The 23,647-nt window shown below is 37.7% G+C and overlaps 1 long non-coding RNA gene across 2 annotated transcripts; it reads right to left on the minus strand.

Moving 5' to 3' along the window:
- Positions 1–72: 72 nt before the first annotated feature.
- LOC309500426 lies at positions 73–22,871 on the minus strand. 2 transcript variants are annotated; one of them, XR_014206574.1, is made up of 3 exons: positions 22,253–22,505; positions 21,897–22,153; positions 73–864 (listed from the first exon to the last, which is right to left on the minus strand). It is a non-coding gene; the product is annotated as an uncharacterized lncRNA (long non-coding RNA). The 2 variants fall into 2 exon arrangements; XR_014206575.1 differs by lacking the exon at positions 73–864 and having other exon boundaries at positions 21,531–22,153; positions 22,253–22,871.
- Positions 22,872–23,647: the final 776 nt, after the last annotated feature.

The following is a 23,647-nucleotide window of genomic DNA, read 5'->3' on the forward strand; positions in this document are numbered from 1 at the left end:
AACACAACGACGAAAAATAAATCATATTTACAGGTTGTGGCCCGTAAACATTTTCTGTTTTTTAAAGTTGGAACTGCTCCCTCTTTCAGGACTAGCCGTTGTGCGAATCCTTCATCGGAGGAGGGGTTTATGTAAATATTGGGCTTAGTGATGTCAGCAAGCCCGCAGGAATGTGGTGTAGTCCCTACTGGCCGTTTTTTGTAGTTCTTAGAAATTGATTTCTTTAAAAGCAAATATCTCCCTTTGCTTTAAACTTTGAAAGTTGTAACTTTGCAGATGTTGTTTATGCTCAAACAGCAACATTACACACTAACTAAAGTTAGAAAAGTGAAATCGTGTTTTACCACCCCTTTAATATTACACTATAAATGTATACTATATGTTTCTCTATGTGAATTTATGTGTACTCTGCCATCCTGTTGTCATGTTTTGTGTTTGTTCATGTTTAGAGTTTGTTTTTGATCAGTTCTGTTCATGTCTGTTTCTAGATTAGTTTTATCTGTGTTCAGTTCATGTTTCCCTGTGTGTCTGTATTCCTGTCACCGCTTCATCATTATCTTGTTAGTCATGTCGCTGTGTCTCGTTTCTTTGATCACTTCTCTGTCTATTTAAGCCCTGTGTTTTGTCTTGTTCAGTTGTCTGTCGTCGTTGCGTTTGGATCTATTTTTCTTCATTTCTGACCTTGGATCTACATCAGACACCTGAGCTTTTGCAAGAAGAAATTCATGGTTATGATCTTCCATACGTTACAAGTGGAGATAATCTGAAGTTGAAGAGGAATAAATGCAGGACAATATAAAATCTAACCCTCCTTCTCAAAAATCTCTGCATTCCCTGGTTCGATGATATTTCCAAAGACAGCATCTGAAAAATAAAAAGTACACAGTAGATTATTGTGAGTTAGAGTCTGACTGTCTCTGTCAGACATAATTACATCATGTCAGATCTGTGAATTCCCTCCTTTTGAGCCGTCATTCACACTGAGTAACAAAAACAGAATCCAATTACGCTCATGTTTGTGTTTTATGTTATATTGCAATTTAGTCTAGGTTTATGTATAAACCTAAAGTCCTGCAAAAAAATTTCTCCTGCAGTTTGATCAGTCCCAGTTTCTCTCAGTTTCCATTGCATTTAAAGGGATAGTTCACTTTGAAATTCATTTTTGGTATGTTTTAGCTTACCTCAAGGGCATCCAAGATGTAGGTGTCTTTTTTTCCGCGGTAGTTTCAATTTTGATATTTTTAGGTCAAACCGTTCTTGTCTGTCAGTCAGATAATGCAGGTCTATGGTCACGGTCTCAAAACACAAGCACAGTGTCCAAATTAAAACAATTCCCCGTCGTCCAAATGAAACAATTCCCCATCGTAAGTACACATTGATGGCCTAAGACACGAAACGAGCGGTTTGTGTGAGAAAACGAACAGTATTTATATAGTTTTTAGCTCTTATACGCAGCCACGTCCAAGTGATCTGAGGGCGCTCGCGCATCCTGGTGTGTGACGTGTACGCAGACTGGTGCATAGATATATATACACTAGATGTCGCTTTGTCTACGGCAGTTCATTGGAACGAATGTCTTTAAGGTGACATCTAGTGTATATATCTATGCACCAGTCTGCGTACACGTCAGATCAGATCACTCGGACATGTCTGCGTATAAGAGGTAAAAACGATATAAATACTGTTCGTTTTCTCACACAAACCGCTCGTTTCGTGTCTCAGGCCATCAATGTGTACTTACGATGGGGAATTGTTTAATTTGGACGACGGGGAATTGTTTTAATTTGGACTCTGTGCTTGTGTTTTGAGACCGTGACCATAGACCTGCATTATATGACTGACAGACAAGAACGGTTTGACCTAAAAATATCAAAATTGAAACTACCGCGGAAAAAAAGACACCTACATCTTGGATGCCCTTGAGGTAAGCTAAAACATACCAAAAATGAATTTCAAAGTGAACTATCCCTTTAATGAATCAGAATACTATATCTGAGATTTTAAAAAAGACAACAATTATTCTGAAAAATGTTTGTTGTATTAAATGAAATGTTAATTTTCCAAGTTTCTCTACATCTATTAAACATGAAGTCTATTCATGTTTAAGACAGTAAGAAAACAGTTGAACACCTGTGTTTGCCTGAGAACAACACAACTTCTTGTTTTGTTGCATAAGCATGTGGCATTTTAACAAATTTTGAGGAGCACATGGAAAGAAAGGTAGAGATAAAGCTGTTAGACTTAACCACGTGTGTATAATGAGGGTCTAAATGTAAGTTTGGGGGAGCCTGATCATTCTGTCCTGTCAATCATCACACCAGCCGTCCAGCTGTTTACCTTTATTTCGGGCTAGAAGTCAACTTGTGAATGTTTACAGATTCTGATGAATAACTAAAAAAATCTTCAAGTGGGACACATGCATTTATTATACCGTTTACTTCTTAATGAGACAGGAGAAGTTTGGTTGCATTCAGTGTGTGGTTTTTATAATAAGTTCCTGACAAAGAGTGTGAAATCTCAGCGCCCACATATCAGTAAATGCTGCTGATCTCCCTCTACTGGCTATCTGTAGCTACTGCATGATGACAAAATATTTACCATATTTTTGTATGAGCATTGAGTGTGTTTCAGTCACAGTGGGCTTCAGAGCACAGTAATACACAGCAGAGTCAGACACACTCACATCCTGGATCATCAAAGGAAATGATTTTGAAGATGTGTCGATATGTGCATTAAATCTGTCTTTGAACTCTTTGTCTTCATCTCCACTTTTACCAACTCTGTTCAGCATATATTTAGGAACTCCGTTTGCTTTTTGCTGGTACCAAAAGAGTGTCGGCGAGAACTGGGTTTGATATGTACAGTTGATTATTACAGCTCCACTTTCATAAGCAGTTTGAACTCTTATATTCTGCTCAACATTGTCCTGCGATTCTATTCCTATAAAACCAAATCATGAACAACATCAGGAAAGAAATATAATTAACATTCAGAATAACTTGGAAGGGAATTAAAAATAATTAATCACAAAACACTTACCCCAGACATATATGAAAACAATGATAATTTTTTGAATCCAGTGTGTCATCTTTCTGATCTGATTTTAATTAATTCTCATCTAAATCTAGATCTTATTCTCACCCCCGATCTATGTGATACAATGACTGTAAATACTGTAATGAGCAAGAGCACTTGATCTACACTAGTGTCTGTGAGGAGCTTTATTTGACTCCTCCCTCTCATTTGGCTCATAGTTTATTTTTTCCTCTCTTGTGGTGGCCAAAGAAATACTTTTCTGCTCATGAAATTAAAATTCATTTTCTGCCTGCATTTTTAACATTTTCCACATTCAAATAATAATAATTGAATGGAAAAAGACTAATTATTAATAATGAATTAATGATAATTAAAATGTTATAATTCATTAAGGTGCTTTGAGACTGTGCATTAAAGGAACTACAAAATGATGTCTGAACTTATTGTTACTGTTTCTCTGATGTTTTATAATAGCCATCAACACAGGTGTTACCATGTTTTTATTACATGTTGTGTACATTCATGCTGAATATTGTGGTTGTGATTGTGGTTTTTCTAGATAAGATAAAAGTGAAAATAGATTCAAGTTTTTGTACGACATGTTTCATGTTTTGTATCACTGGGCTCCAACTCTCAGAGCACAATAATAGAGAGCTGAAGCTGACAGACGTACAGCAGTAATAGTGAGTTCAGTGGATGTTTGTGATTTAGTCGACTGAAACCGATCATCAGAGGTGTGTTACCCATTCCCCAACCGTGCATTTTTGTATAATAAATATTGCAGTTCTTTGTTTGGATACTGTCTGTACCAGTAAAGATAAACATAATCACTACTTGTACTATATGAGCAGCTCAGCTTGACAGTTTCTGTTTCTTTAGAATTTTTTTCTGTCCCTTTATCTGGCTCAATGTTGTCTCCAGTCACCAGACCTGTCAACAATAAGCACATAGGATTTGTTAAAGCAAGGTTGACAAATACTATTGCAAACACATTTCACAGCACTTGTTACCAAAAAAAAAATATATATATATATATATACTGTATATCAATAGATTTGGTGTTTGAGGTTGTAAAACAAACTGTAATAATTTATGCACAAAGTTTCATCAGTTACTCAGTAAATAATGTACCTGTTCCCACAATGAGAATAAGTATGAGGCATCTGTCCATGTTGAATCAGATCAGCTCAGTTCTCTGTTGAGGCTCTCAGTTCTCTGAGCTGTAAGTCACTGAAGATCACACAGAAACACACACAGGAACTTCCTCCTCACTGAACTTCCTGCTGCTGTTCACTTTCATCCATATGCTATATTGTACATTGTATATCATTTAACTGTGTTTGATAATTCTTTTCCCCACCATTTTTAATGATTCTTCAAAATTATTATTTTGTACAGGACAATGCTTGAATCCTTCTCAGCAACTACATTTGTTTCGTCTGGTTTAATGACATTTCCAAGTAGCTGAAAAGAAGAGCTACGTTAGCTTTGTGGTGCTTTTAATTTAATTTTATATATTTTCTTAATAAAACAAAAAATACTCAACCATATAAATATACATACCAGAGACACAGAACAGAATAACTGAATGAAGATCCATAGTACAAGAGTCAGCCTGAATCGTTTCATCCACAGTCTCTTTCAGTCATGATTATCATGTCATATCTGGGGCCCTATCTTGCACCCAGCGCAATTGACTTAGTACACCGACGCATGTATCATTCCTTTCTTGCACCTGACAACAGCGGACTTTTCCCTCCACAGAGGCACGTCGGTAAATTAGGGAATGAACTTGCACTCCCGGGGCGGTTCAGCGAAAAGAGGAGGCGTGTTCCGGCGCAAACGTTCCCTGGTGCTATTTTGCAGGTTTAGAAAACAATTCCGCCACAGACCAGGGAAAACCTAGTCTAAAGTCAGTGGCGCGTTTTCAGTGGCGTGTTCAGATGCTATTTTAAGGGCGTATGCTTGGCCATAATGTAGCGTGTGCACAACGCGCATACACTTTGCTTCTCTCATCTACACACAGACGCAGCAGTTTTCATTTTTGCAAACCATATAATTACAAGGAAAAATATTCCACACAAGGGAAATCATTGTGGTGTCCATGAAGATTTGAAAAAAATAGGCATAAATCTAGCTTACACATTTACCAAAATGATTATACGCCTTAACCTAGTTAAGTGGGTTTCTCCCATCCCCATACAATGTCACTTCTCTGTCTTTTACGGCCCTGACGAGAACGTCGGTCTCCTCAGCTGTGAACCGCTCCTGGCGTGCGCCTGGCAAATCCGCCGTTATAATAGCAATCCGCCATGGAACAAGTGCGCCTGCTTTTTAAGGGAATGTGAGATGATGCTCTGATTGGTTTATTTCACGTCACGCCCAAACCACACCTGAGTAATGTAGCTGCTTCTGACCAACCCATTTTAGTTTTGCGTCGGGCGCAAAAGTCATTTATCCCGCCGGTATAATAGCAACAGCGCCCGAGATCCGCCCACAAAGTTATTTGCGTTTCGCGTTTGATACTTCCGTTTCAGATCGTTAAAATAGGGCCCCTGGAGTCCCTCCTCTTTTCATATACTTCAGGACAGAAGCGAAGCTTTTTTTTTAAATAAGTGTTTTTTTATTCATTCATAAAGTTCACATTATCGCTTTATACACTGAACAGATTTCATTTAGGCTTTTATTCACATATAAACATTCATCAACACACACATCAATTATGGTAAACAGAAGCTTAAGCACCTTGTTTTCCAGCGGCGTTATTGACTGTGCAAACGTCTCTCCTGCAAGACAACCATTAAGCTTTTTTTTATCAAACTTACCCAAAGAAAGAATCATGCTGATGTATAAGTCAGTTAAAAAAGTTTCAAGCAATATTAAAACTCCAAACATTGTAAAAAAACAACAAAAAAAACAAGAAAGCATGTGATTAAATGTCTAGAATCGGTAAATATATAAATTATATACATTTCAGTAAATCAGGTCTAGAATCAGTCAATTTCTCTTACTTTTTATCAACATTAGCAGAAGCAGAACACAAAGGATCGTCATGTTTGCACTGTAGAGAGAAAGAGAGTTTAGTTTGCTTCGCTCTATATCAGATCTCACAGGCTCCACCTCTGTCAGTGTAAGAGGATGAGAACATTAGTTAATGAACACTGAAGTATATACATATGAATCCATAATATACCACAACCATACTATAATGCTGTGCTGTAGAAGACATAAAAAAAATCAAAGCTCATCTAATCATAAAGATTCTCTTCTTCAAAAAAAATCCACCAATATGGTGGATTTTTATGTAGGCTTATATAGCATACTGCTGGTTATTGTAATAAAGCCCTATGGGTTTCACCTATACAAGACATTATAGTCCTCATTCATTACAGTTGCAAATTAGATTCATTTGATGAAATTATAAAACATTTAACCAAACTCATAATTTAACTCTTTAAAGAAGACAATGTTAAGTGTATATTGCCCTCTTCTGGTCTGTCATAACTTTCCACACATGCACATCTTCACAAAATAGATTTTAACAATAACCAGATTCATGGTGTTTCATATTGTTTTAATGGTAGGAGCAATATGAAATAAATTAGAACCAACAGTAAGGGAAGACTAATGCAAATGTAAATATAACTAATGTAAAATTAGATAATAAACTGAATGTAAACTTTAAATAAAAAATAATAATTTATGGATAAAAAGGTTTCTAAACATGAAGTCGTAGTCTAGGCGATTTATTCTAATATAAATTGAAATTGCATAATGATGTAATTTATGCCGTTACACTGTGAGGGTTTTTGTATGAGTGTTGAGTGTGTTTGAGTCACAGTGGGCTGCAGAGCACAGTAATACACAGCAGAGTCAGACACACACACATCCTGGATTGTCAGAGGAACTGAAGTTTTGCTGAGATTTGCTTGAAATCTCTTCTTGAATTCATCCTCATTTTGTCCAGTTTTAGAGAATTTATTTAGCATGAACTTGGGGATTTCATTTACTTTCTGCTGGTACCAGAAGAGAGTCGGGTTTGTGTAAGCAGTCTGATATGTACAGTTGATTGTTACATCATCACCTTCAACAGCATATTGAATCTGTTTATGCTGATCAACTTTGTCTTGAGAATTACATCCTGAAATAGAATTGAAACAATATGATTAAAATATTTGCCCATTGGCTGCAAGGAATGGACACGTAGACACATAAGGAAAATTCATTTTAAATATAAGATAGAAAAGAATCATTGTTTGATAGTGCTACTCACCCCAGATATATAAAAATATGATCACAATGGCACTTCTCCAGAGTGCCATCATACACAATTGAAATGACCAACTATTGCCTAAAAGCAAAGATGTTGTGATCCTCTTCCTCTTTCTGCATCTGTTAAAGCAGCAATACATTCAAGTCATTTGATCTGACTGCTAGGAGGAGCCTGTGCTACAGTATTAGCCAATGACGACTGTAGATTATGTAATATGTAGTACTATCACTTCATTTTTTTGTATAGTAAAAATGTATAGTAATGAATCTCAGGATGTATGTATGTATCCATGTATTTGATTATCTTATATCACTTTTTATTCACTGAAAATGACAGTACAGTATCTTATTACACTGCGCTTCAGAACGCTTGATTCTGATTGGTTAGTCGTGGCATTCAGCATCAGTCTAATATTTCCTTATGTACTATTATTCTGTCCTGGCAGTGGTGTTTTGAACCGAGCGCTGACAGATAGCTAACAGAAATAAAGCTCCATCACACGTTCTTCTTTGTGCTTATGTGATGCACACTTTACTTTACTTGTAAAACTAAAGGAAACACACAAAAAATACAAATTACAAAGTAATCCACAAAATGTCATGGATATTGTTCACATTCAAACATCCATTAACACATTTAAACAACTAAATAAACAACCGATATGCCTTATAATCTTAAAACATGTGTTTGGAGAAAATAAAGGGAAGAACAACTTCACTTGTATATTAGCCGTTAGATCGCGCTAGCTTTCATTATCAAACATCAATTTCTAAACATTCTAATAACGACTAGCCTTTAATTAAACCAACAGCATGCTATTACAGTTATTTTCAATATAAAATGAATAACTTACGATCGTAACTACTCCAAGGATTAGACAGCAACAATGACGTGCATCCAAAACACAGATCACGGAACGAGTCTCTTCTTCTATTAATCTACGTGCTTCCTGTTGCGTTCTGTTAAGCAGCGCAATACCATTTTTCACCACTAGGAGTCACACACGATCTACTTACACAAATCAAAATAACTTACAGCTTGCAAAGAAAACTAACACTGCACAGAACACTCCCCACCTGGTATAACTTAGGTTATACCACTATGTATTCTGATTACTTGACAAAAGTAAAACTATGTCACATATAGGTCTTAGGTATTCTCTGACAGTTCCCTGCTTAGCAGTCTTCACTATAACCTTACGAATCTTTCCATCAGAAGAGGCTACAGTCTTTGTTACGAGACCAACTGGCCACTCACTGCGCTTAGCTTCCCCATCTTTCAACATGACAACGTCCCCTTCCTGAATACTATTTCTCTCTTCAGTCCATTTCCTTCTGGGTTGCAAGGTCGACAAGTACTCCTGTTTCCATCGTTTCCAAAATGAATCCGCCAACATCTGGACTTGACGCCATTGATTTTTGTGCAGGTGACCTAATTCAAAGTTTCCTGGAGGCGCTGGAGCAACACTAGCTTTCTGAGTTAAGAGCATCGCTGGTGAGAGCACTTGAGGCATGCTTGCATCTGTCGAAATTGGGGTTAAGGGTCGTGAATTCATAATAGCCATGACTTCAGCCATTAACGTTGTTAAGACCTCATGCGTGAGTCTTGTTGGAGTTTTCATCAAGAGAGCTTCCAGAATACGTCTGGCTATCCCGATCATTCTTTCCCACACTCCTCCCATATGGGAGGAGTGCGGAGCATTAAATGTCCAAGTGCAGCCCTGATCCTGCAAGAAACCTTTCAGCTCTGAGTTGCTACTCTCAATTTGTAGTTCCTTCACTGATCCAACAAAATTCGTCCCTCTGTCGGAACGAAAATGTTTCACCGGTCCTCTGACAGCCAAGAAGCGTCGCAGAGCACAAATGAAGCTTGACGTTGATAGGGACTCTATCACCTCCAAGTGAACTGCCCTGGTACTCAAGCAACTGAATATGACAGCCCATCGCTTGTTCTCAGTGCTGTGCCCTCTTGTCTTGCGTGTCACCACAGTGAATGGACCGAAAACATCAAGACCTGTGTGTGTGAAAGGTGGATCAACAGAAACTCTGTCTGAGGGCAAAGCAGACATCTTTTGACTCTCCATTCTACCTCTCAACTTCCTGCATAACACACATTTGTGGATGACATTTGAGATAAGCCTTTTGCCACTGACGATCCACAAGCCAGCACTGCGTATCGCGCCCTCTGTAAAATGTCGGCCTTGATGAGCCACTTGATCGTGGTAATGCTGAATTAAAATCTCAACCACGTGATGTTTGGGTGGAATTATCAAGGGATGCTTCTCTGGATCTGAGATGTCAGCAGAGTGAATGCGACCCCCGACTCTTAACAGACCTTGCTCGTCTATAAAGGGGTCAAGTCTCTGAAGTGTGCTACGCTCAGGGACTTTATTATACCTTGTCAAGCTTTCAAATTCATCTCTGTACACTTCTCGCTGCACAGTTTTGATTATAGTTGACTTGGCCTGTGATATCTCCACATCTAAGGTTTCGGTACATTGATGCCATTTACGGCAAATATTGCTAGGCAGAGATTTTGAGAACGATTTTGCAATGTGAGTAAGAGTAGTGACAGCCCTCACCAAGGATTTCCAGCTTGAGAAACGTTCGAATCTGCTTGAGCCTAGTGACTGCTCTGTGATGTTAGTTGCCATTGTGTTCACTTGAGAGTGAATTTCAACATCCTCTTCTGCTTTGACAAGCCCATATGACTCTTCTACACTACATGCTATAGGGCCACATTCGTTGAGGAATCCTGGACCTGAGAACCAGTTGGTAAGGGACAAGTGAGCTGCTGCTACAAACCTCGTGGCATGATCTGCCGGGTTCTGTTCAGAACAGACGTAATGCCATTGTCTAGGTTCCGTAGTTTTTCTTATGCGTGCAACCCTATTGGCCACATACATGTAGAATCTTCGTGTCACATTGTGAATGTAACCGAGCACTATACGACTGTCTGTATAGAAATGAATGTCGTGAAGCTCTGTGTCAATTTCTCCTTTTATGAGTTCCATCAACTCAACAGCAAGCACCGCTGCACATAGCTCCAGGCGTGGAACAGTGTGAGCAGGAAAAGGGGCCAACTTGGATCTTCCCATTACAAACCCCACGTGAGGCCGTCCATCTAAGTCTATTACTCGTAGGTATGCTACTGCAGCAATAGCTAAAGTGGAAGCATCTGAGAAAATGCACAGCTCTCTGCGCTGAGCTCCACATACTGAGGTTGGGACATAAGCTCTTGGTATTTGCAATTGATCAAGTTCGGCTAGAGATGAAGTCCATGATTTCCATTTTTCTCTTTTGTCTAATGGAAGAATAGTGTCCCAATCCTGTTGTGTTGTTGAAAGTTCTCTCACAAGTGCTTTGCCTTGCATGGTGACTGGACAGACAAATCCGAGAGGATCATACAAACTATTGACTGTAGAAAGGATGCCTCTTCGAGTGAAGGGTTTGTGATCCTGAGAAGCTTTGAACGTAAAGCAGTCTGCCTTGAGATCCCAACTTATGCCGAGGCTGCGTTGGAGAGGTATCAGGTCCTTTTCAAAGTCCAAGTTCTTGAGATCTTTGGCTCTCTCACAAGATGGAAAAGCTTCCATAACCGAAACACTGTTGGAGGCTACTTTATGCAGATTTATACTCGACTTCGCCAACACAGTCTGTGTGCACTTTAAGAGATCAATTGCTTCTCTTTCAGTAGGGAGAGATGTGATGCCATCATCAACATAGAAATTGCGGAACACAAAATTCTTGGCGTCCCCTCCACCCTCTGATTCACCAAGCTCTGCCGCTCTTCTTAGAGCGTAAATAGCGACCGCTGGCGAAGGACTGTTGCCAAAGACATGTACAGTCATTCTGTATTCAATGATCTCCTTTTCTGCACAGTTGTCTTTGTGCCAAAGGAAACGAAGATAGTTGCGATGCTGCTCTTTTACCTTGAAACAATAGAACATCTGTTCTATGTCCGCCATCACCGCTATCTTCTCCCTACGGAAGCGCAACAGTACACCCAACAGAGTATTGTTAAGGTCAGGTCCGCTCAGTAAAACATCATTGAGGGATATCCCTCTGCACTGGGCACTCGAATCAAAGACCACCCGAATTTTGTCAGGTTTGAGAGGATGGTAAACTCCGAAAATTGGCAAATACCAACATTCTTCCCCCGACTTCAGGGGCGGAGCGGGTTCTGCCTGCTCATTTTCAATCACCTTCTGCATGAAGTCAAAGAAATGTGTTTTCATATTTGGCTTCTTTAGGAGAGTACGCTGTAATGAGTTCAGCCTCTGCATAGCTTGCTCTTTATTGTTTGGGAGTTGAATTCTTGGAGAGCGGAATGGAAGCGGCGCCACCCAATAGTTATCCTCACCAAGGTACACTTCTTTGTCCATTATGTCTAGAAAAACTTTATCCTCCACAGATAAAGCAGCTTTATCATCCTCTGGAGATCTGAAGAACACATTCTCCTTCAAGCTCTTTGTGTAGCTCTCATTGGCTTTCGAACATTGAGAACATGGTGGATCAGGCAAATATGACAAAAGAGGTGACTCACCCCGTTCTACGATGTTGATGCTTTTTGTGCATGGAGAGAAGAATGAAGTTCGTCCATTTGAAAGTATGTTGGTCTTGTAAGCGTTAACGCTAGACTGCCAATGAGTCCCATCGAGGCAAACTTCTCCCACTATCACCCAGCCTAAGTCCAAGCGTTGTGCATAAGGCGTGTTGTGAGGTCCGTTGTGCTGTTCACGCACTTTGTGCACACTAAGAATGTCTCGTCCCAAAAGGAGAAGGATAGGAGCGGTAGGATCTAGAGGTGGGATTTTATCTGACACGGTAGTGAGGTGAGGGAAACGCAAAGCTACCTCGGGCGTAGGAATCTCAGATCTGTCATCCGGTAAGGTATTACACTCTATCAAGGGGGGAAGAGCAACAATGGTTTCCCCATCAAGCGACTCAATTGAGAATCCACTTATTTTCCTCCCCGCCGTGGACACTACGCCTGAACACGTTTTCAGTGTATAGGGGGAAGAACCGCTAACGATGTTGAACAGATCAAAGAACTGTGATTTTGCTAATGATCTGTTGCTCTGTTCGTCCAGAACAGCATAAATGCGTTTGGCTTTTTCACGTTGATTAGAAGGGTAAACGTTTACAAGACAGATCTTTGAACAAGACTTGGGTTTTCTAGCGTCCCCGCAAATCTCAGTACACTTGTTGTTGATTTCAGCAACGTGCTCATCTGTTTGTTTCATGAATTGATCTGGTGTTGATACAGACACTTCAATGGACCATGGAGCAGGACCCGGATGCATAGCTGCAATGTGTCTGTCACTGTCACATTCTCTGCACTTAATAGATGCTCTGCAGTCTCTTGCAACATGCTTAGCGGAAGCACAACATCTAAAACAGATGGACTTTTCCTTCAAATGCGCTTTCCGTTCGTCCAAATGTTTGCTTCTAAAGGTGCGACACTTGTGAAGTGGATGAGGTTTGTTGTGTATGGTGCAAACCTTGTCTGGGTCTGCATTCTCATCAGAGTTTCTGTCTTGGTTTGGTCGTGCAGCCATTATTTCAGTTTTTTTGACGACGACAGATGTCCTGTTATTCGACCTGACAGCTCCGTCGAATCTTGTGATGTTCAAACGGCCAGTTGAAGCAAGTGCAAAACTAGGATCGTTTCTGGTTCTTGCTTGTCTACAAACAAATTCAACGAAGAAACTGAATGGAGGAAAATACACATTATGGTCCTCCTTATACCTGGAACCTTGTGTCATCCACTTGTCTTGCAGACTAAATGGGAGTTTTTCTACGATAGGGTTGACTCCCCTCGCTGTGTCCAAGTAAGTGAGTCCAGGTAAACGTCCACTCTCCTTTGCAGATTGCAGTTCAAGCAACAAGTCTCCAAGGTCTCTCAGACGATAGGTGTCTTTGTTTGTGATGTGAGGAAAAGCCTCAAGTCTCCTCAACATTGCTTGCTCGATGACCTCTGGACACCCGTAGCAGTCTTCAAGGCGACGCCATATCATTTTTACACCTATGGCAGGATTATTGACATGAACTGCTTTAATTCGTTTGGCATGCATAGACGAATCAGGACCAAGCCATCTGATGAGAAGGTCAATCTCCTCTCTGCTTGTTACACTGAGTTCACTGGTTACAGCTTGAAAAGATGTTTTCCACGCCCAGTAATTTTCTGGACAGTCGTCAAATTGGAACAGGCCAGAACTCACCATTTCTTTTTTCAACAGATATGTGGCGAAGTCTTTCGCTTGTGGTGGTGTTGGAGTAAAGCACTCAGCAGAGACTTGAGAGGGCAGGCCTGACTCACGTGGCGTTCTTACAGGATAGTTTTGACTCCTTACTTCATCAGCTCTATCAAACGGCTCTATTTTTACATTTCTAGGAGAACAATGGTAGTTGTGTTGAATTGTTTGTTCCTGCCTCATAGGAACTGTCTCAGCGTTCGACTCCTCCTTCACCATTGGAGGGAGAGAACTAAGTGAGCCTGCAACGTAGCTCCGCGTCACATAACTTGAGTTCTCACTTGCTTGTCGTAAATTAGGATTAAGATTAGGAGCATTTTGTAGCTGTGAGTGTTTCTGCACATACTCTCTGGTGCGTTCAGATTTGCTTGAAATGTATGATTCTTTTTCTAGGTCGACACTTGCTCCATTTTCTCCATAAATTACTGCTTCGTAAACTTCTGCCTCTGTGGATGCTGCTTCAGCTTCTTTCTGCATTTTTAACACATATAAATCAGCCTCAACCTCTGCTTTTCTGCGTGCTGTTACAGCTAGCGTTTTCTGTTGATCCTCTTCGATTTGAGCTTTTTCTCTCATCATGATGGCTTCCTTCTCTGCATAAGAAGCTTTTACTTTGCATGCTGCTGCTTTAGCTCTTGCAGTGGTCGCAGCCGCTGAAGATCTACTTGAAGATCTAGCTGAAGATCTACTTGAACGATGTGATCTGCTTGACCGTGATTTTGCTTCTAGCGCTTGGTCAGCTTCCTCTGCTTTCTTTTGAGTATGTGACTCCTCCATCTTGTTATTGTAGTACTGACTGTAAGTTGGATGAAACTGTGTTTGGTTGTCTTCACCCGCCGTGCAGTCGATCTTTTACTATTCTGTCCTGGCAGTGGTGTTTTGAACCGAGCGCTGACAGATAGCTAACAGAAATAAAGCTCCATCACACGTTCTTCTTTGTGCTTATGTGATGCACACTTTACTTTACTTGTAAAACTAAAGGAAACACACAAAAAATACAAATTACAAAGTAATCCACAAAATGTCATGGATATTGTTCACATTCAAACATCCATTAACACATTTAAACAACTAAATAAACAACCGATATGCCTTATAATCTTAAAACATGTGTTTGGAGAAAATAAAGGGAAGAACAACTTCACTTGTATATTAGCCGTTAGATCGCGCTAGCTTTCATTATCAAACATCAATTTCTAAACATTCTAATAACGACTAGCCTTTAATTAAACCAACAGCATGCTATTACAGTTATTTTCAATATAAAATGAATAACTTACGATCGTAACTACTCCAAGGATTAGACAGCAACAATGACGTGCATCCAAAACACAGATCACGGAACGAGTCTCTTCTTCTATTAATCTACGTGCTTCCTGTTGCGTTCTGTTAAGCAGCGCAATACCATTTTTCACCACTAGGAGTCACACACGATCTACTTACACAAATCAAAATAACTTACAGCTTGCAAAGAAAACTAACACTGCACAGAACAACTATCATCCATCAACGCTGTATATCAGTCCGCTTATCTGAGTAACTGAAACCGGCGCTTCATAAGTTCAAATCTGTTGTTACATGCCGAGAACTGCAGCCATTAAAAATAAATTCCTCATCCAGATTAACATAGATTATAACAGTCTAATAAATATTCCAGTGCACACATGTTTGCAGATGTTACACACACAGTGGGAGTTTAAATTAATATTTCCCACCAACATCACAGATTATGCCACACTGTGGCCAACTTCTGAAATTACATTGTTTTTGTAGATTTAAAAAACAGTGATGGCAGCTCCTGTTTGACTTTTAAAGTTTTTATCTTTACCTTTATCTTTATCTTTATCTAACTTTTTAACTGTACTAAAATATGTATATATTAATTTTATTTAAATTTGTAAAAAAAATAATTATATGGTCACATATGAATGTAGAAAACACATTTTGCTGCGGAGAAGTTTGAATTCTATTCGAGCAAGACAATGTTCTGTTAGTTTTTCAGTGTGAGACATTTAATGGTCAAGAATAACCAATAATATTATTGTTTATGTAAACCAAATGTTAAATGCACAATATGTAATTTTTTGCTTTAAAAATAGCAAAAATCACTATATCTATGTTATATATTTTTTTTTAGTTGTGTACTTACATTATCCCGACTGTTTCCAACAACTTTCAAACCAGGAGAAATTTTAATTTAATTCGAAGACACGGCATGTTTCTTTATTTCCGTTTTGTCGCAGTCAATGGCGTCATATCCGTGTTGTCCCTGGTTTCCGCTCGTACTGCCATGGTAACCAGAGCCCTCTGATAGTAACCAAGGCGACAGACGTGGATAATGTAGTTCGCACGCTGTTGTTGTTTCGTTCAAACATTATGGACCATGGCAAGCAGACTTTGGATAAAAAAGGAGAACTAAAACGAGAATCAATATCAGCGCGGTGTTTTCGAGATGCCTAGAGCTCCCATAGACAGTAACGTATATAAACGAGAGCTCCACGCCCGAGACTTCGACCGCTCCTACATGTACTTTATTAAACAGGTGAGCACATTTACATAAAACTAATCAATGTTATATAGTTCAACAATGATAAAATGTTAGAATATGATCTGTATGTTATTCTAATGTTGATCTAGCTTACTGCTAGTCTCATACAGACAAACTAACATATACATTTCAACACATTTAAATGCAGTTTAGTGTGATAGTGTAATGTTAGACCAAGTGAAACAGCGCTGCGTTACCTCACAAGTTTCATTTGTCTAATAAACTGAGCTGTGAGTAGTAATTCTGTACTTGCGTGTAGTTCGGTAGAATGAAATGTCCATATTCCTTTTATATCTATCCGCGGGACTCGCGTCGCGTGTGGAGCTGATAGCTGTCTCTTAGCAATCCCGAACTGCTTCATATCACAGTCATGATAAAAGCATCGATGTATTCAGTCATCCATAAACATTATTAGATCAGTCGGCTTGACGTTGACGACAAAATCCATAATTCTTAGCAAATGTTGAGTCATCAAACTACGCCTTTGTTATCGTAAGAGGTTAGCGACCCCTAGCGGCGAAAAAAAAATTACATACTGTACGTTTACAGTTTTTTTTATTCGCTTTGGTACTATTTTCACAAGTTAGGTGTACATTTTCCAAACTCTTAGTGCTAATATCACAACAGATCATCAAAAGTGCACTTTTTTCAATCATTTCATCATGTTTTCAATTGTGTAAGTACAATACTCAAAATCACAAAGTATCCTTTTCACAACACAAAATAAGTGTTTCATCTACATAAATGTTTCATTCACAGTCACTGCCTTTCATAAAGCTCTTACTATCAAACTTTTGATTTGCATCTCTTCTTGTTCAGTTTAATACATTATTTAATCCAACTGATCTAATGGTTAATCAATGAATTATTTGGTACACCTATAGATTTCTATAGATATTGATTCAATACACAGTTTCTATAGAACTTGTTTGCAATTTCTGATATGGATAACCAAATGTAATGAATTCTTTTTACATAAGTGATTTATAGATAATAACCACCACGATGTGTGTGTGTGTGTGTGTGTGTGTGTGTGTGTGTGTGTGTGTGTGTGTGTGTGTGTGTGTGTGAGTGAGAGAGAGAGAGAGAGAGAGAGAGAGAGAGAGAGATTTGCCATTTGTGCAAATGCTGTAAAGCAGAATAGAGTATAAGGGAGAGGAAACATTGATCAGAGATGCATCAGTAGAAGGGAGACAGACGGCAGCAAATACAGCATTTTGCATTACAGTATGTATGCAGGGATGGGCAGTATTTCAGATACATGTATTTAAAATACGTATTTTGTATTTTAAAGCCTTTGGAAAAAATCAAATGTAATCTGTATTTAAATACATTTAAGATGAGTATTTTTGTATTTTCAAAATACATAAAATACTTTTTGCCCGTCAACCTCTTTATCAGGGTATTGATTTTGTGCATCAACTAGTTCAGACATTCACTAGCTCAGCATTGGATCAGCGATTTTTTTCTTTCTTTTTTTTTATAAGGTGAGAATGTCATGATCAATTCTACTTGTTGATTAAAGTTAAAATAGTGCATTATTCAATTCAGTTAACATGAAAGAATAAATGAGCACAGACAAGTGGGAAAATAGCGTAAGCCAATCAGTCTTGACCAGTTGTTGATTTTTATCAACTAGCTTGTCAAATGTGTTTAAAGCATTACTGCATGTTAGGGCTGGGTGATATGACACTACATATAACGATGATATAAAGTTTGAATTGATGGAACTTTTTCTAAATAGTTTACATAGATGGACCTATTTGTGGGGTAAGCAAATTTATCCGTGCAGCTTTTAGTGGGCAGGAATTATTGGAACGTTGGAGTGAAAAAAGAAGCACTGATGAATGATACACCACAAACATCTTCAGCTTTTAGTTTTATTGTACATAAAAAATAATAATAAAAAAGGGGTAAATAGTGTCAAATGAATCTAAATTAATCCTAATTTTAAATTTTAGGTACACTTTCTAATTTTAATAAACTTATAGAAACAAATAAACTTTATATAAAATAAACAAAAAATTACTTAAAAAGCATTGGACTACCTGCAAAAAAAGAAAGAAAAAAAAAACTCAAAAGAGTTTGAAATTCAGTTTATGCTGTGGAATCAAAACAGATTTTGTGATTTTGGTCATATCGCCCATCCATATTCTTTGCTAGATAGCAGAAAAGATTCCCACAGTTTTACATGCAGTATGAATTTTTTAATAGTGTAATAGACTACAATGTAACCAGAAATTAGTATATAAATGGCTGCTATTTTGCAGAAGTTTATTTGTAATTGCCAGAAAGAAAGAAAGAAAGAAAGAAAGAAAGAAAGAAAGAAAGAAAGAAAGAAAGAAGAGATGAGGTTAGGAATGAAAAGTCAGTAGGCCTATGTAGTTTCTTCATTCACTGTGACCTGTACCTGCACTGGATGGCCAATTTCACATGTATTTTGTGTATTTTCAAAATACAAAATACAGCACTTTTATTTAAATAATTTTTTTCACACAGTATTTTGTATTTGTATTTAAATAAATGTTTCCACACAGTATTTTGTATTTGTATTTTAAATACATTTCCATCTATGCAATACTATGAACAGATTACCATGGTAGCGACTGCCGAATTACTGTAACTCAACCTTCATCTGTAAAGGTCCACTACAGTATAGATTCAGTCAAATGGTATAGAGTGAAATAATTTACTGTATTGCCAGCAAACTCTGTTAGCACAGAACCTCATGGCTGTACTTCATCACACCTTTTGATAACACACTGGATAGATACTATTACAAACCATTATGGATTCAATTACTTCTGTGGCAACTGTAGCCTGAAATACTGTAATTATTTCAGCAACAACTGTGATTTGAAACATGTATCTTGCATTGTTTGCTGTTGAATGAACTGATTGTTAAAAGTACTAAATTGAAAGAAGATCATACTGTTGTGTTTCTGTGATTAAACCAAATGATCTCATTACATATTACAATAATCTTGTGTTTGAAACAATGATTATGTGGACTGAAAAGTGTATAACTGTAATGAAAGCATGAGATCAGGTTTTGAAAGAATGACTAGCTGTGTTACAAGTGTGATCAGTTTGGATTTTTGTACTAAGAGTTTTGAAAATGTACACATTACTTGTGAAAATAGTACCAAAGCGAATAAAAAAAACTGTAACTAAAAGTTTTGTCAAGGTAATCTCCTTAGTCATAATGATTGAAATATAGTAGTAATTAAAGAAGTAGAAATTAAGATGTGCACTGAAAGGAACCTCATGAAACGTGATATCCTGAACATTTTGTTGTTTCTTTTAAGTTTTATAACAGGCCTAATTCAACCTCACACAGGTGTTACCACATATTTTATTACATTAGATTGGGGTTGTGATTGTGGTTTTTACTAGATTCGTTCAAAGTGAAAAGAGCTTCAGGTTTTTGTACGACAGGTTTCATGTTTTGTATCACTGGGCTCCAACTCTCAGAGCACAATAATAGAGAGCTGAATCTGACAGACGTACATCAGTAATAGTGAGTTCAGTGGATGTTTGTGATGCAGTCGACTGAAACCGAGGGTCAGGGGTGTCTTCATTATCACTCCAGGATCGTGCACCTTTGTATAATAAATACTGCGGTTCTTTGTTTGGATACTGTCTGTACCAGTAAAGCAGAACATATTCACTACTTGAACTATATGAGCAGCTCAGCTTGACAGTTTCTGTTTCTTTAGAGTTTTTTTCTGTCCCTTTATCTGGCTCAATGTTGTCTCCAGTCACCAAACCTGTCAACAGTTAAAAACAATGTTTTTGATTTGTGAAAGCAAAATTGACAAAATACTTTTGCAAACACATTTCAAATCATGTTTTACAGGAATACAAATTACTAAAGTAAAATAAATTTTGCCTTTAGGGTTTGAGAATTAAAAACAAAGTAAATATTTATGTACAGAATTTCATTAATTATTTAATAATTAATGTACCTGTTCCCACAATGAGAATAAGTATGAGGCATCTGTCCATGTTGAATCAGATCAGCTCAGTTCTCTGTTGAGGCTCTCAGTTCTCTGAGCTGTAAGTCACTGAAGATCACACAGAAACACACACAGGAACTTCCTCCTCACTGAACTTCCTGCTGCTGTTCACTTTCATCCATATGTTGTATTCTGTATTCTGTATAATATTTGTTTGTATTTTTTAATAATTGCACTATTATAGAATTTTGTGTATAAAATGATTATACACAAGCAATATTGGACAATCTGAAGAGCAGCCCATTTTAAACCGTCTTGGCTGAGATTCAGCTCATGTTTTTGTAAATATTTTTAATACATTTTAATTTCTATAGTTATTTTTCTATTATATAACTACAATTTTATTATTATTACATTATAAATGTATACTATATGTTTCTCTATGTGAATTTATGTGTACTCTGCCATCCTGTTGTCATGTTTTGTGTGTGTTTGTTCATGTTTAGAGTTTGTTTTTGATCAGTTCTGTTCATGTCTGTTTCTAGATTAGTTTTCTCTGTGTTCAGTTCATGTTTCCCTGTGTGTCTGTATTCCTGTCTCCGCTTCATCATTATCTTGTTAGTCATGTCGCTGTGTCTCGTTTCTTTGATCACTTCTCTGTCTATTTAAGCCCTGTGTTTTGTCTTGTTCAGTTGTCTGTCGTCGTTGCGTTTGGATCTATTTTTATTCATCTCTGACCAACGACCTTGGATCTACATCAGACACCTGAGCTTCTTTTGCATTACTGTAGATGAGTACAATAAATTCATGGTTCTGATCGTCCAGTACCAGTGGAGATTATCTGAAGTTGAAGAGGAATAAATGCAGGACAATATAAAAGCCTAACCCTCCTTCTCAAAAATGTCTGCATTCCCTGGTTCGATGACATTTAAAAAAAAAAGCATCTGAAAAATAAAAAGTATACACAGTAGATTATTGTGAGTTAGAGTCTGACTGTCTCTGTCAGACATAATTACATCATGTCAGATCTGTGAATTCCCTCCTTTTGAGCCGTCATTCACACTGAGTAACAAAAACAGAATCCAATTACGCTCATGTTTGTGTTTTATGTTATATTGCAATTTAGTCTAGGCTTTTATTCTGAAAAGATTTATTCTGAAAATGTTTGCTGTATTAAATGAAATGTTAATTTTCCAAGTTTCTCTACATCTCTTAAACATGAAATCTATTCATGTTTAAGACATTAAGAAAACAGTTGAACACCTGTGTTTGCCTGAGAAAAACACAGCTTCTTGTTTTGTTGCATAAGCATGTGGCATTTTAACACATTTTGAAGAACACATGGAAAGAAAGGTAGAGATAAAGCTGTTAGACTTAACCACATGTGTATAATGAGGGTCTAAATGTAAGTTTTGGGGGAGCCTGATCATTCTGTCCTGTCAATCATCACACCAGCCGTCCAGCTGTTTACCTTTATTTCGGGCTAGAAGTCAACTTGTGAATGTTGTTTACAGATTCTGATGAATAACTAAAAAATCTTCAAGTGGGACACATGCATTTATTATACCGTTTACTTCTTAATGAGACAGGAGAAGTTTGGTTGCATTCAGTGTGTGGTTTTTATAATAAGTTCCTGACAAAGAGTGTGAAATCTCAGCGCCCACATATCAGCAAATGCTGCTGATCTCCCTCTACTGGCTATCTGTAGCTACTGCATGATGACAATATATTTATATTTGAAGGTTTTTGTATGAGCATTGAGTGTGTTTGAGTCACAGTGGTCGTCAGAGCACAGTAATACACAGCAGAGTCAGACACACACACATCCTGGATCATCAAAGGAAATGATTTTGAAGATGTGTCGATTTGTGCATTAAATCTGTCTTTGAACTCTTTGTCTTCATCTCCACTTTTACCAACTCTGTTCAGCATATATTTAGGAACTCCGTTTGCTTTTTGCTGGTACCAAAAGAGTGTCGGCGAGAACTGGGTTTGATATGTACAGTTGATTATTACAGCTCCACTTTCATAAGCAGTTTGAACTCTTATATTCTGCTCAACATTGTCCTGCGATTCTATTCCTGTAAAACCAAATCATGAACAACATCAGGAAAGATATATAATTAACATTCAGAATAACTTGGAAGGGAATTAAAAATAATTAATCACAAAACACTTACCCCAGACATATATGAAAACAATGATAATTTTTTGAATCCAGTGTGTCATCTTTCTGATCTTATTTTAATTAAGTCTCATCTAAATCTAGATCTTATTCTCACCCCTGATCTATGTGATACAATGACTGTAAATACTGTAATGAGCAAGAGCACTTGATCTACACTAGTGTCTGCTTGAGGAGCTTTATTTGACTCCTCCCTCTCATTTGGCTCATAGTTTATTTTTTCCTCTCTTGTGGTGGACAAAGAAATACTTTTCTGCTCATGAAATCAAAACAAATTTTCTGCCTGCATTTTTTACATTATTTCCACATTCAAATAATAATAATTGAATGGAAAAGGACTAATTATTAATAATGAATTAATGATAATTAAAATGTTATAATTAATTAAGGTGCTTTGAGACTGTGCATTAAAGGAACTACAAAATTATGTCTGAACTTATTGTTACTGTTTCTCTGATGTTTTATAATAGCCATCAACACAGGTGTTACCATGTTTTTATTACATGTTGTGTACATTCATGCTGAATATTGTGGTTGTGATTGTGGTTTTTACTAGATTCGTTCAAAGTGAAAAGATCTTCAGGTTTTTGTACGACATGTTTTATGTTTTGTATCACTGGGCTCCAACTCTCAGAGCACAATATAGAGAGCTGAATCTGACAGATGTACATCAGTAATAGTGAGTTCAGTTTGTGATGCAGTCGACGTTGGTTTATCAGCACTCCAGGATCGTGCCTTTGTATAATAAAATACTGCGGTTCTTTGTTTGGATACTGTCTGTACCAGTAAAGCCAAACATATTCACTACTTGTACTATATGAGCAGCTCAGCTTGACAGTTTCTGTTTCTTTAGAGTTTTTTTCTGTCCCTTTATCTGGCTCGATGTTGTCTCCAGTCACCAAACCTGTCAACAATATGCACATGGATTTGTTAAAGCAAGGTTGACAAATACTATTGCAAACACATTTCAGAGCACTTTTTACAATATGCTGCAACACATTCTCACCCCAAATCGTCACTTTTTCGTCACTTTCAACCATGCTTCAATATCCGACGCACAAAGCACCCTTTAGCGTCCATATGTGACGCTTCGGTTATGGGTAGGTTTAGGTATGTGGTAGGGTTATGCGTCTCATATGGACGCTAAAGGGTGCTTTGTGCGTCGGATATTGAAGCATGGTTGAAAGTGACGAAAAAGTGACGATTTGGGTATGAGAACGGGCTGTATATATATATAGCAATAGATTTGGTGTTTGAGGTTGTCAAACAAACTGTAATAATTTATGCACAAAGTTTCATCCATTACTCAGTAAATAATGTACCTGTTCCCACAATGAGAATAAGGATGAGGCATCTGTCCATGTTGAATCAGATCAGTTCAGTTCTCTGT

The sequence above is a fragment of the Leuciscus leuciscus genome, assembly GCF_965113295.1.
Source record: "Leuciscus leuciscus genome assembly, chromosome: 6".
Taxonomy (NCBI): Eukaryota; Metazoa; Chordata; class Actinopteri; order Cypriniformes; family Leuciscidae; genus Leuciscus; species Leuciscus leuciscus.